A 15,748-nucleotide genomic window follows, 5' to 3' on the forward strand; every position below is an offset into this window, starting at 1 on the left:
TAACCTAAGGACATCACACATATCCATGCCCGAGGCAGGATTCGAACCTGCGACCGTAGCGGTCGCGCGGTTCCAGACTGTAGCGCCTAGAACCGCTCGGCCACTTCGGCCGGCTCACAGAAACACCCAACACGCATACCACTCGGTCCTTTTGTTCTGTCTGCGAGATCCAGTTGTGGCAGCTTTTCGGCATTATGACGCTTCTCATTACTATCCTTCTATGTCTGCTGCCGCGTCATCTCATAAAATACTTGACACAAGATAACACTAAAGCAAGCAACGTTTCGGGCTTGTTGAAACGGCCATCTTCAGGATATACCTTGAAGAATGCTGCTGCAACGGCCTTAAACGACGGTTATTTTTAGCACTTCAGCATTTACAAGATGATGCGCTAGTACCCGCAGGAGTACTGTTATAATGAGCCTGTGTGTTTATATTACTGGTACCTCTCTGACCTCTAATAAGAAATGTTGCGTTCAAAATATTTCTTGCTTCTAGGAACAAATTAGAGGGGGCGCAAGCGATCGACTGTCGCTCATTGACTACTTTTTATTGTAATACACATCATGTATTATAATCTACAAAATAGTCGGGCAGACGAAAAAGATAAGAAATCTTCTGTTTTCCCACCGACTCGATACGATCTGATTGTCGGTGATGGCAAAGAAACACAACGCATTTAAATGGCCTTAAGCACACGACCGTCAGTTTAGCAGTCATGCTATGTTGATGCGTTGCGTTAACAATGGGTACTGATGTAGCGAGGATGGTTATTGAAGCGCAGAACTTTTTTCTTTGAATGATACTTCCATTGCAGAGTACCGTGACAGAAAGATAAAGAAAAAAACTATAGGAGTAGGTATGTGTGGATGTGATTGGTAACTGGAATGGTTTGGAGTTGACGGATAAAGTAAAACGAGGTAAGAAAATTCTAGCTTCACTTATTTATTACTTCGCTGCAATTTATCATATTGCCACTGAATTGACCCTTGTGGTGACGTAAGGTAATTGGCAAAATAATCCCTAATCTGCATTCCGCTATTTGTAACTCTTCTGCCTTGCAATGACTTATTTTCAAAGGGCAGTCCATGTAACGGACCTTCAAAGCGAATAGTCCTTTTTCCTCAAAAAGTTCTTTCGAAAACGTGGTGCTTTAACTATATGAACAGAATGTTCCAGACTAACACCTAAGATTTTGTGGAATAGCCTCCATTTAGTAGCTAAAATTCCAATTGTGCATTCCACCATACACCTTGCTCTTCCTAATCTATACTTAAACTCCTTATCTGCACATTCCATTATCGATTAGGATAAGGTATGAAAATGTACGATGATGCTGCAAATGCCTCATCTCTTACGAAACCAAATGTACTATGTTCATTATGCGGTAATTGTTGACTCCCTGTTATATTCAAGCGACCCTCAACTAAACGTTTAGCAAAAGATAAACTCTGAAACACGTTAGAGTCACTAGGTTTGCCATAAGCTCTCATTTAAACATATGTGAAGCAGTAATCAGAGTCAACCACAGCTAGGAGTATCACAGAGATATTGTTTATAATTGAAGTAGTCTGAACCCGGCATATTCGACATTTGTATGGTATATGCTTATCATCAGTGGCTCATAAGCAGTTAGGAAAATTAGTCTTTCTATAAAAATCTTTTGAAATTTCCAAACATGATTGCTCTGTTGGAGACGGTGTGCACGATTCGTTTAAGAATTCTCAAAGAGCTTGACAGACTTCGAAAACAATTTTGCACATAGTTCATACACCAAGCAAATACTGATAATGTAAAGATGTTGCCAAGTAGCTACAAAGAAAGAAAGAAAAACAAGTAGGTCTAGGAGTATATCTTGTGTTACAGATATTCAAGTGCAGGAAAGATGGGGTTCCTTCCGTACTGCTTCAGACAAGAGCTACATCTGCAGAAAAAAGCTCCTACGGGAAGCACTACAAAGAAAAGGCGAAGTATATTTTTTTCGACCATCTACTGTTCGTAATGGCTCATTTACAAACAGAATCACCGTTACCAGGGGGTAATCCGCATATAGAAGTATCTCAGATAACAGCACCAGATAATCATAGTAGAGTTTCTTCAAATCAGAGAAAGAGAAAAAGTTACTACTAAGAAGAAATTTTGGAAGTCTTTAAAGAAAGCAATCAGAGTCACAATCAAGAGCATTTGATAAAGATTTTTGTGCTCTCGGGCATTCCATCTTTCAAAAAGTACAATCATGAACAAAAGCTATTGTTGAGAATAGAAGTTATGAACACTATCGTCAGATCCGAGCAGTCACAAAGGGTTACTAACCACGTATCAGGAATATTTGAGCGCACACCATCAAACGTGCAGCAGGTACATCCACCCAGTAGTCCTTAGGCCCAACAACAAAACATACCTACAACTGCTGCATTCAACGCAGCTGAACAATCAGTCAGTACCTGTGAGCAACGGCATAGCCGTGGGCAATCACAATTACTAGCAACATCCTCCTGTGATTTCACCACAGATAATAAATTCACTGGAATCCCCTTACTCCCAATAATCAACTTGCTGTTACGAATTGTTGGCGACGGAATACAGAGATGAAAACTGAGCCTATTATGTAGGATGTAGATTTAATAACCATGCTGTTGTTGTTGTGGTCTTCAATCCCAACTGGTTTGCTGCACCTTTCCATGCTACTCTAACCTGTACAAGCTTCTTAATCTCCGAGTTACTACTGCAACCTACCTCCCTCTGAATCTGCGTACTGCATTCATCTCTTGGTCTCCCTCTAAGATTTTTATCACACACATTTCCCGCCAGTACTAAATTGGTGAACCCTTGATGTCTCAGAACATGTCCTACCAACGGATCCCTTCTTTTGGTCAGGTTGTATCACAAATTTCTCTTCTTCCCAATTCTATTCAATACCTCCTCATTAGTTGCGTGATGTACCCACCTAATCTTCAGCATTCTTCTGCAGCACCACATTTCAAAAGCTTCTGTTCTCTTCTTCTCCAAACTATTTATCGTCCATGTTTCACTTCCATGCATGGCTACACTCCATACAAACACTTTCAGAAAGGGTTTCCTGACACTTAAATCTATACTCGACGTTAACGAATTTCTCATCTTCAGAAACGATTTTGTTGTCATTGCCAGTCTGCATTTTATATCCTCCCTACTCCAACCATCATCAGTTATTTTGCTTCCCAAAGAGCGAAACTCATTTACTGCTTTAAGTGTCTCATTTCCTAATCTAATTTCCTCAGCCTCAAATGATTTGATTCAACTACGTTCCATTATCCTCGTTTTGATTTTTTTGTTGTCCACCTTATATGCTTCTTTCAAGATACTGTCCATTCCGTTCAACTGCTCCTTCAAGTCCTTTGCTGTCTCTGCCAAAATTTCGATGTCATCGGAAAACCTCAAAGCTTTAATTTTTTTTCCCTGGACTTTAATTCCTACTCCAAATTTCTTTGTTTCCTTCACCGCTTGCTCAAATAAACATGCTATGCACGATTGATAATAAAAATGTTTTTTTCGCCTTAATGTGACAACCTCTCTTCTACTGCAACACGTTTCTTTGTTACAGTATCTTCAGGTGATATTTTTGTACCCAGTATGCACAGTAGCTCGTCGAATGAGCTGTCGTACATACGATAACAGCTGAAGAACTTTTCAGAATGCTCACGTAAATTCTCGTGTGATATATGAAATTGTCCTTAAGTAATCGGTTACTGACAATTGGATACACCCAGAACTGTCTATTTTGTCTTCTCCGTCGATATCTCAGATATATAGCTACGCACCACAGTTCTTGCGCATTCATCTTCATAACTATCCACAAACTGTCGGTCGTGTACACTTAACTAAGAGCTCTCTTACGTGTGTATACACTCCTGGAAATTGAAATAAGAACACCATGAATTCATTGTCCCAGGAAGGGGAAACTTTATTGACACATTCCTGGGGTCAGATACATCACATGATCACACTGACAGAACCACAGGCACATAGACACAGGCAACAGAGCATGCACAATGTCGGCACTAGTACAGGGTGTATCCACCTTCCGCAGCAATGCAGGCTGCTATTCTCCCATGGAGACGATCGTAGAGATGCTGGATGTAGTCCTGTGGAACGGCTTGCCATGCCATTTCCACCTGGCGCCTCAGTTGGACCAGCGTTCGTGCTGGACGTGCAGACCGCGTGAGACGACGCTTCATCCAGTCCCAAACGTGCTCAATGGGGGACAGATCCGGAGATCTTGCTGGCCAGGGTAGTTGACTTACACCTTCTAGAGCACTTTGGGTGGCACGGGATACATGCGGACGTGCATTGTCCTGTTGGAACAGCAAGTTCCCTTGCCGGTCTAGGAATGGTAGAACGATGGGTTTGATGACGGTTTGGATGTACCGTGCACTATTCAGTGTCCCCTCGACGATCACCAGAGGTGTACGGCCAGTGTAGGAGATCGCTCCCCACACCATGATGCCGGGGGTTGGCCCTGTGTGCCTCGGTCGTATGCAGTCCTGATTGTGGCGCTCACCTGCACGGCGCCAAACACGCATACGACCATCATTGGCACCAAGGCAGAAGCGACTCTCATTGCTGAAGACGACACGTCTCCATTCGTCCCTCCATTCACGCCTGTCGCGACACCACGGCACTGCGTAGGATCCTACGGTCTTGGCGTGCATCCGTGCGTCGCTGCGGTCCAGTCCCAGGTCGACGGGCACGTGCACCTTCCGCCTACCACTGGCAACAACATCGATGTACTGTGGAGACCTCACGCCCCACGTGTTGAGCAATTCGGCGGTACTTCCACCCGGCCTCCCGCATGCCCACTATACGCGCTCGCTCAAAGTCCGTCAACTGCACATACGGTTCACGTCCACGCTGTCGCGGCATGCTACCAGTGTTAAAGACAGCGATGGAGCTCCCTATGCCACGCCAAACTGGCTGGCACTGACGGCGGCGGTGCGCAAATGCTGCGCAGCTAGCGCCATTCGACGGCCAACACCGCGGTTCCTGGTGTGTCCGCTGTGCCGTGCGTGTGATCATTGCTTGTACAGCCCTCTCGCAGTGTCCGGAGCAAGTATGGTGGGTCTAACACACCGGTGTCAATGTGTTCTTTTTTCCATTTCCAGGAGTGTATATTCGCAGACATTTTCGTCAGCCACCTATTGTCGGTTGTGTGCCCCCTCCCTTCTTGAATAACAAGAACTGAGGTACCGCAGGTGACATCACGATTTGCCATTCATCCCATACGGAGACTGGGCCCGATTCATATTCCGGAGGAAAGGAGTTAAAATGCACATACATTCACATAAATCTCTTCATATACGGATGGAAGAGTTACAACTCGCACGCAATTTGATTGTATTACAGGTTTCTTCTGTCAGATGCCAGTACCATACAACAATCGTTGCCCTTGTGGCAACAATTTAGGTGTTCGGTAACAGTCAGACACGAATTATCTGTAGTACCGAATGGCGCTTTCAGCCCACTAACATGTTGCCACTAGGACAACGGCTATCTTGTGGTATTCGGTTTGAGAGCAGGAAGCGTTCATAAAATGAAACCGTGTGCGGGTTGTGGCTGTTTTATTTGTATATTATTTGCAACGGTCCTTGTGTTCCGCGGCAGGCCATACTTGATTTTGTTAAACATACACCTACAACATGAAAATCAATGCAGTAGAGAGAACTTTTTATTTAACCATATCTTCATGTATCATTCATGGGATGACAGCTGATGAACCCTTGTCGTACCGCGATTGGTTTAATTTCTTCTTCGTTTAACCAACGCTGGCAACAAGTAGCTGGATGCAAGCTATTTCTTAATTCTTCATTGTAAACTAATCTCAGAATTACCAAGGTTTCCGCCGTGTGTATTAACCGTATTTCTTCAAATGTTTGGAAATTCTGATTTTTCAGCTCCTCTGTGACTTCCTCACGTGAGTCAAATAAGCTTGTTGTGATTCGAATTGCCTTTTCTGTTAGTTCCACCTGATAAGGGTTCCGTATACTGAGTAGCAAAAAAATAGCTCTGAGCACTGTGGGACTTAACGTCTGAGGTCACCAGCCCCCTAGAACTTAGAACTAATTGAACCTAACTAACCTAAGGACATCACACACATCCATGCCGGAGGCAGGATTCGAACCGGCGACCGTAGCGGTAGCGCGGTACCAGACTGTGGCGCCTAGAACCGCATGGCCACGCAGGCGGCACTGAGTAGCAGTATCACAGCGCAAGTCGTACAAGCTTCCTACAACCCACCTTCTTTCATAGGCAAGGTGCATTTTCTAGGATCTCTAAATATGTCGTAATCCGCAATCAGATACGTCTAAAAATGGACCTACGTCACCATATATCATCGCGTTGTTACTCTTTCCTACGTAGGTATACAACGTGACTAGTTTAAGTTGTTCTCCGTTAATTACATAGGCTTAAGAGCTTAAGGTGACGTTAGTCCCATGGCCTCTAAAACTCTGAGCAAGAGAGAAAGACGTGCTGTAATGGGTAGAGAGGTAGAACCGGAAAACTGGAGGAACATATAGCCACGAAAGCTTCGGCGAAGTAGGAAATAAATGAGTGCATCCGTAGAGACTGCAGGAGACTCTAGGACACGACACAAGCAGGGAGAGGAACGCAACAGTATCTACTTAATATACGGCTGATCCAGCTAAGCTGTGCGCCTCAGATATTTCCTGAACCACAGACATCGTAAATATGTTGTTTTCCAAATAAATTGCACTAAATGACGTTCTCTCTTTTAACAGCTGTGTTATGTACAGAAATGCCCGTACCAACTGCAGGAATTTCTGCCTCTAGTATCGTACACTACTGGCCATTAAAATTGCTACACCACAAAGATCAAGTGCTGCAGACGCGAAATTTAACCGACAGGAAGAAGATGCTGAGATGTGCAAATTATTAGCTTTTCAGGGCATTCACACAAGGCTGGCGCCGGTGACGACACCTACAACGTGCTGACATGAAGAATGTTTCCAACCGATTTCTCATACACAAACAGCAGTTGACCGGCGTTGTCTGGTGAAACGTTGTTGTGATGCCTCGTGTAATGATGAGAAATGTGTACCATCACGTTCCCGACTTTGATAAAGGTCGGAATGTAGCCTATCGCGATTGCGGTTTATCGTATCGCGACATAGTTGCTCGCGTTGGTCGAGATCCAATGACTGTTAGCAGAATATGGAATCGGTGGGTTCAGGAGCGTAATACGGAACTCCGTGCTGGATCCTAACGGTCTCGTGTCACTAGCAGTCGAGATGACAGGCATCTTATCCGCATGGCTGTAACGGATCGTGCAGCCACGTCTCGATCGCTGAGTCAACACATGGGGCCGTTTGCAAAACAACCATCTGCACGAACAGTTGGACGACGTTTGCAGCAGCATGGACTATCAGCTCGGAGGCCAAGGCTGCGGTTAACCTTGACGCTGCATCACAGACAGGAGCGCCTGCGATGGTGTATTCAACAACGAACCTGGGTGCACGAATGGCAAAACGTCATGTTTTCGAATGAATCCAGGTTCTGTTCACAGCATTATGATGGTCGCATCCGTGTTTGTCGACATCGCGGTGAACGCACATTGGAAGCGTGTATTCGTCATCGCCATACTAGCGTATCACCCGGCGTGATCGTTTGGGGTGCCATTGGTAACACGTCTCGGTCACCTCTTGTTCGCGTTGACGGCACTTTGAACAGTGGACATTACATTTCAGATGTGTCACGACCCGTGGCTCTACCCTACATTCGATCCTTGCAAAATCCTACATTTTAAAATGGTTCACATGGCTCTGAGCACTATGGAACTTAACATCTGTGGTCATCAGTCCCCTTGAACTTAGAACTACTTAAACCTAACTAACCTAAGGACATCACACACATCCATGCCTTAGGCAGGATTCGAACCTGCGACCGTAGCGGTCGCGCGGTTCCAGACTGAAGCGCCTAGAACCGCACGGCCACACTGGCCGGCCACCCTATATTTAAGCAAGATATTGCACGACCGCATCTTGCAGGGCCTGTACGGGCCTTTCTGGATACAAAAAATGTTCGACTGCTGCCCTGGCCAGCACATCCAGATCTATCACCAATTGAAACCGTCTGGTCAATGGTAGCCGAGCAACTGGCTCGTCACAATACGCCGGTCACTACTCTTGATGAACTGTGGTATCGTGTTGAAGCTGCGTGGGCAGCTGTACCTGTACACGCCATCCGAGCTCTGTTTGACTCTTTCGCAAAGGATGAGGCCTCTCCACGCCCACACCAACGTGGTGACCAGATCAAAAGTTCTACTGTCACCTCCGTATAACATGTTAGTTTTTGAGTCAGGAGTCACAGAATGCGGGCTGTGATGTTCTCCATGCGTCTAGTTAAGATTACTCATTAATATGGTCCATCGGGAGATAGAAAGTGGACGAAAGCGATCGAAGGATAGCGTTTGTAAGGGCAGAGGAAAAAAAAAGTGCCAAGGCAAGCGCCAAGGGAAAAAAAACCTCTGCGACACTAGGAGGGGTAGTTAGGGCAGTAGCAGCTTGCTATCTGCGACAGTGCATGCCAGGTGTGGTTATGTTAGTGTGAGGTATCGTGCATCGTTACCTTTGTCGTTGCTGGAGCTCGTTGCGGGGCTTGCTGCAGTTGCTGCGTCCCTACAACAGTTCAAGGTCGTTGTAGATTAGTGGGTGATTGGATCGGTTCACAGACAGTGTAGGGGGTGTGTGTGGTTGGTTTGCGCGCTGTGTACAGTACGGTTTCCCTGCGGTTGCTTGTTTTTCGGCTGAGGTTTCCAGTAGCAGCTTCTAAACATTCATGGTGGTGTCTGTTTCTTCTATATCGTGTCTCCCTACCACTTTCGCGCAACGACGCTCTGAGCGTGTTTTTTAGGGAATTAACTAGTTTGAACCTGGAACCTGTTGCTGGTAAGGAGACGCCAGACCACACATGACATTCTAAACATTCATGGTGGTGTCTGTTTGTTCTATATCGTGTCTCCCTACCACTTTCGCGCAACGACGCTCTGAGCGTGTTTTTTAGGCAATTAACTAGTTTGAACCTGGGACCTGTTGCTGGTAAGGAGACGCCAGACCACACATGACATGTAGAATTCAGAAGAGTTCAGTGAGACTAGCGATGATATAACCAAATACTAAATGATCTCAGCGTCAGCTCCACTGCACTCCCTGTAAAGGAATCTTAATACTAACTAAATTTAGTGGAAAGGGTTCAAGGCTTTCCTGTTTTTAGTTAGCTGGTAAAATAACCTCGAAAAAGCAGTTAAGTTTACCATTGGAAATTTTATTCTACTCATAAAACATCGTTTATAAATTGCACTATTGATAAAAGGAAATGTTTTAATACAGGATGGTAAAAACTAACTGCGTTCAACAAAAATGTGAACGAATATTCCCTAAATGGGTTTCCAAGTTCTACAATCGATCGAAGGATGACCTATGCCATATCACATCTATAATCTAGGTTTAATTTAAGTTTCACAAAAGAGAAAACTATCAAAATGGTCTACAGTGACCCTCAATTATCTTTAATTACTTATTTAACTTGTCGTAAATTACAGTGGCTGATGTGGCTTCTCAATAACTATATAAAAGAAAAATCATGGCGTTTCAGATCTGTTCTTCAAGTGGCAAATGTGAACACCTTGAGTTTTAATTAACGATCGACACTAGTATTACGCAAAAAAGGGGTCTAACAGATGAGTCTTCTGCAGTTCTGAGTGAAGCCTTATGCGCTCAAAAATGCGGCATCGCGTGCGTTCATTACCTTGTCGGTGTTAAAGCAGCGTCAGGGCGACAGCGGCCGGCACAGCAGCCATCCAGCTCGCCGTCCCGGAACTAACTCTCCTAACTTCTCCTTGCTACAATTTCCCGAAGTTAGTTTAAAAAAAACTATCTGGCTATATTTTCATCTGACCAATCAGGGTCTCAATGTTAACCTTAAGCTCAGCCTACAAAAATTCTGTCTATCCAATGAGAAACGTTATACTTTTCGTGGTGGGGCAATGTTTTTAAAGTTTGCAACGTAACAGAGACGCTAAAAAGTCTCACGCTAAAACCTGCAGCTGGTGTGGTCCTTTTAGCGTTTTCGTAAGATCTATACTGTTCTTCTGGTGGGCTCTATCTTTTAACATGGGCTGGGGGGTGGTCGTTGACGTACCTGAGACGCGAAAAAGTCTCACGCTAAAACCTGCGGGTGGTAGTGGTCCTTTTTGTGTTATCGTAAGATCTATACTGTTTTTCTGGAGGGCTCTAGCTTTTAACATGGGCTGGGGGGTGGTCCTTGACGTACCTGAGACGCGAAAAAGTCTCACGCTAAAACGTGCGGGTGGTGAGCCCTAGTGGTTAACTGGCGACGTGGGTGTCCTTATCGTAGGGCCTTCTAGCTTAACACGGTTCTGCTCTCGGCTTCTGTTCTCGTTTCTCCCTTCGGAACTGCGTTGGTCTCTTGGTGGGAAGGTACGACATACATTTAGGTATTCTTGTGTTAGTCTGTGGTATTCCATTTGCTCACTCGTTACTCGTATTACTTTGGTTAATTTAATGTCACGATTTATTCGGAGCTATGTGACATACTACTGGATTTGCTTATCATGTCAGGGTTTTCATGGATGGTGTTGGATTTGCCTGGCACCTTACAAGCTGTGTTGCAGGGGCTCGCCAGTACTGTCGGGTTAGCGTGCTATGGACCATAGATGTTTAGTTCCTGGCCAGTAGTGCCTATGGTCTGTTATGCTTCCATCTATGGTTGTGGTCGTAGTTACCCAGCGAAAGGATAAACGAGTTGAGCGAGTGTTTCGTGTTATTGTACAGTCGTGTGGAGAGCTTTTGCAATACCTTCAAGATGGTATCTAGCCGGTATTCCCGGTGAAGGTTAGCTATGCGTGTGTAGCGCGGAGCGTTGCTTATGATTTTGAGCACTTTGTTCTGTATGAGCTGCAGACGGCGCAGGCGAGTTGGCGCAGCGTATCCCCAGACAGGGGCTGCGTACGTCATCAGGGGTCTAATAAGTGTCATGTACATGGACCTAGACACCCTCCTGTTCAGTGTGCTACGCCTGTTAAGCATAGGGTATAGTTGTTTGAGCCTCGCGTTAGCTTTGTTGGTCACGTGTTGGATGTAGTCCCTCCAGATAGTTTCCTGTCCAGCCAGACACCGAGGTATTTGACCTTCTCGCGGAAACCTATTGAACGTGTGTGTAGTATTATTGGGTTGCAGTGCTGATGTTTGCGCAGTTGCTTCGGTCTTTTAGTTAACAGAACGGCTTCATATTTGTCGACGTTTACTCTAAAACACCAATTCACCAGCCAAGGCTCCGCCGTTCTGAGTGCAGTCTGTAGTCGTGAATTAATGTTAGACGGCTTCCAATCTTGCGCAAGAATGGCGGTGTCATCCGCGTAGATTGCTACGGTCGTGTTGTGTGTAGATGGGAGGTCGTTAATGTAGAGGTTAAACAGTAAGAGCCCTAGGATACTTCCTTGGGGTACTCCTGCCTGTATACCATGTCGTGTCGATTGTTTGCCCTGCACGTCGGTGTTGAAACTCCTGTCCGTGAGATAAGAGTGTATGAGACGTACGAGCCCGTCGGGGAACCCTGCGTCGCTGAGTTTGCGTATTAGTCCGTTGTGCCATAGACGACCGAAAGCCTTTTCGATGTCCAGGAACACCGCCCCAGTCGCTTTGTTTGTGTTGTATCCGTGTGTGTTATGTATTCAACGACGCGGAGGAGTTGTTGTGTTGTTGAGTGGTGATTCCTGAAACCGAATTGCTCCGGTCTCAGGGTGTCGTTTGTGATACAGTGCCTGGTGAGTCGTTTTAATATTACCTTCTCAACGATCTTGCTGAGAGCGCTCAGCAGACTGATGGGTCGGTAATTTTGTGGGAGGGAGTGGTCTTTCCCCGGCTTCCTGAACATCAGGACCATGGCCATCTTCCAAAAGGCGGGGAAGTGTTGGTGCTTGAGTATGGCATTCGTTATGTGTGTTAGGTAGTCTACACCTTTGTCCGTGAACTCCTGGAGGACACGGTTTTGAATGACATCGTGACCAGGGGCCTTCCTAGCGGTGATATGCATGATGGCCCATTTTACTTCAGCTGTACTAGCTTGTCGGATGTTGTTGCGCGGTGGTTGGACCAAGATGCGTGTGACCTCCTGGTCCGTAGCAAGTGTGAACGCTGGGTCTGAGGGATCCAGGTTCGGTGTGAATGACGCTGCGAGTGTGAGGGCCATCAGTTCCGCTTTTTCTTCCGCAGAATATGCTGGTCCGTCGGGCCCTTGGAGCGTGGGGGTGTACAGTTTCTCCCTGGTGAAGTGTCGGGCTAGCTGCCACACACCAGGTCACGTGGTGTCCAGCCCTTCGAGTTTCTGGTCCCACTGTTGTGTCTTGAATGTTTGTGTTTTTTCCCGTATTATACCCTGGAGCCTGTTCATGTGCTGTTTGAAGTGCTGGCGCCTGGTACGCTGCCAATGTCTGCTGAGATCTTCAGAGAAGATGTCCTAGTGCTTACATTTACAATAGATGTTAATAACCTTTTTGTTTTTCAGAAATGTGTTTCCTGCCATTACCAGACAGCATTCTACGTCCTCTCTACTTCGGCAACTTTTGTGTATCTGCATACCGTTTTGGATCTTGAATCCAGAGATTTTCTGCAATACGATTGTGTCTCACCTGTGTAGAATACTTGGGAGAAGTACCGATGGGATTTCTTGTTAGAAATATTCCAGATGACTGTGTAGGTTTTGAAACATTTGTCACCGCCAGTCTGCCCGACAATTTCACTTGAGTTTAAACTGAACTTCAAGAATATCATCATATTTCAACGTGAGGGATCCTACATCTTCCTGTTTGGAGTGCACATTTGCTGTGTCATCTCAGAACAGATTTAGATGCCAGTTTAGACGTTGATCTCGTAAGCTTCTCTGGGGTGTATCTGGCTTCCGTTACTTATTGCTGGGTCGTAGACAACGGCATGACGTTTGAGTTTGATTCTTGTAGTCCAGGTATTTCTTTCTTACACATTTATTCAGCACCAGTTTGAAAATGAGTATGGATAACCTATAACCTTTTTTTTATCAGAAGATTTGTAGATTTCTCCCATTAATTTTGCTTCAGAGGTTGTGTTCATGGCACTTAGTTCTGTTAATTTTATTGTGATGGCGGGTTTCACACTTTACTCTGAACGTAATACTATTGTTAATCACATATATCATTAGGTAGCCCACGTGAAGGTAGTTGGGTATACGTATACAAGAATCCATAGGTCACCGAAGATTTTTCAACAAGATGTTCGGTTATAAGCTCAACATAATTTTCTTACTGCAGGCTTCTGAAGAATAGACATTTTTTAATTCTAGCTGCATTGCTCGAGAATATTGTTTCAGAGGGCAGTATTGGGAGACAGAATGAGTAGTATACTAGAAATCCCGTCTACAGATAGTGAGATTAACGTGCGTTTCTCATGAGGATTTTACCCTCACATGGAACCAGCTCGTTTCCATACCTGGGATGTCTGAGTGTTTTTACTTTGCATGGAGAACCTATCTTTGTAAATGATGCCGTAGTCCAGCTTTCAGTTTTAAGTTGTTGTGGATGTCATTGTCCTCTGGAACAGGCCCGATTCGAACCCTGGGTCGTAATCTTTTTTCTAAAAAAAAATTGCTCTGAGCGCTATGGGACTTAACATCTTAGGTCATCAGTTCCCTAGAACTTAGAACTACTTAAACCTAACTAACCTAAGGACATCACACACATCCATGCCCAAGGGAGGATTCGAACCTGCGACTGTAGCGGTCTTTCGGTTCCAGACTAAAGCGCCTAGAACCGCTCGGCAACACCGGCCGGTATTATGTTTTTCAGTTTATGTGACGAACTTATCTTTGAACTTCACACTCTTATCGTTGTTCTATTACGAAAACTGTTGGCTTACTTTTTGGCGTTCGTCTTTTAATTTATTTTACATTGAGAACTTATGTTTGCACATCGAGCTCTTTTTATTGTTCTACTGTGGAAATTGCAGTTATGTTAATCTGACACTTTTGTAATTATTACTGGCTGTATGATCTTTGCCCAAGGCAAAAAATAAATAAATGAAAAAGGAGCATGGAACCAACTCTGTTATACATTTGGATACCTCGATGATTAACCTCGGCGTTTTATTTGTCCATAACCAAAACCACATTTCAAGTTAGCTATGTTGGGAGACTCGGATGCAAATAATGATAATACATGTTTTAATCTGAGCTTTGCACTTTTACTCCCGCTACTTGGGATGTGTTGCCAAAACATAAGCGTGTCCCTCTCCGCTGCTACCAGGTGGCAGCACAAGATTCCACGCTGCGGGCCAGAAGTTCCAGACGCCACCGCCAGATCGTGCCACGGCGCAGCCAACGTAGTCGCTTGATCGGCAACAAGTGGTCGAGATTCGAGGATCGGCTTAAGAAGTTGAAAGTTATGGCGCTACGGTTCTCGCTGAGGTACGAAAGCCTAGTCCGCATGGCGGCTTTCACTAATTGCGGACAAAATAACGCAGTGTGATTGTGTGAACATTGGAGCTTGAGTAAACAAGTAGCTTAACAACATAGTTCGTACAAGAGTAACAAAATGTAATTTAACGTAAAATAATGTTTAGTTAGTCTTACACTGAAAAGTCAGTCATATCTAGTGAGAGAATAATCGAATGAGAAAGTGCAATTAATATTCAGAAACGTAAACTTCAAAGACCGATCGGAAAATGTGATCGAAGACCTCTGTTGACCATTTACATCACCAATGAAACATATCGAATATTTTACGCTCTTTCTCGCATCTTGAGACTGGCGGAGGATAATTTTGTGATCTGTGGTTCAAAGACAGAAGTTTTCCCGAATGACACCGACTATTTCCATCAAAGACAGTTAATGGTACCGAAACATTGCGCCGTCATACTACCGTAGCATCTACATCTACATCTACATTTATACTCCGCAAGCCACGCAACGGCGTGTGGCGGAGGGCACTTTACAAGTCACTGTCATTACCTCCCTTTCCTGTTCCAGTCGCGTATGGTTCGCGGGAAGAACGACTGTCTAAAAGCCTCCGTGTGCGCTCGAATCTCTCTAATTTTACATTCGTGATCTCCTCGGGAGGTATAAGTAGGGGGAAGCAATATATTCGATACCACATCCAGAAACGCACCCTCTCGAAACCAGGCGAGCAAGCTACACCGCGATGCAGAGCACCTCTCTTGCAGAGTTTGCCACTTGATTTTGCTAAACATCTCCGTAACGCTATCACGCTTACCAAATAACCCTGTGACGAAACGCGCCGCTCTTCTTTGGATCTTCTCTATCTCCTCCGTCAACCCAGTCTGGTACGGATCCCACACTGATGAGCAATACTCAAGTATAGGTCGAACGAGTGTTTTGTAAGCCACCTCCTTTGTTGATGGACTACATTTTCTAAGGACTCTCCCAATGAATCTCAACCTGGTACGCGCCTTACCAACAATTAATTTATTATGATCATTCCACTTCAAATCGTTTCGTACGCAAACTCCCAATATTTTACAGAAGTAACTGCTACCAGTGTTTGTTCCGCTATCATGTAATCATACAATAAAGGACCCTTCTTTGTTTGTATTCGCAATACATTACATTTGTCTATGTTAAGGGTCAGTTGCCACTCCCTGCACCAAGTACCTATCCGCTGCAGATCTTCCTGCATTTCACTACAATT

General features: G+C 44.9%; 1 protein-coding gene across 3 annotated transcripts in view; it reads left to right on the plus strand.

Annotated features, from left to right (window-relative positions):
* The window catches only part of LOC126266974 (ankyrin repeat domain-containing protein 33B-like), a 1,584,966-nt gene that overhangs the window by 508,225 nt on the left and 1,060,993 nt on the right, over positions 1 to 15,748 (plus strand). For 2 of the 3 annotated variants that reach the window (XM_049971702.1, XM_049971704.1), the window contains exon 3: positions 14,348 to 14,508. The exons of the other annotated variant lie outside the window; for it this stretch is intronic. The gene's annotated coding sequence lies outside the window, so the exon portion shown is untranslated. The remainder of the gene's footprint in view (positions 1 to 14,347; positions 14,509 to 15,748) is intronic. 3 annotated transcript variants of the gene reach the window in all.

This window comes from Schistocerca gregaria, chromosome 4 (genome assembly GCF_023897955.1).
Source record: "Schistocerca gregaria isolate iqSchGreg1 chromosome 4, iqSchGreg1.2, whole genome shotgun sequence".
Classification (NCBI taxonomy): Eukaryota; Metazoa; Arthropoda; class Insecta; order Orthoptera; family Acrididae; genus Schistocerca; species Schistocerca gregaria.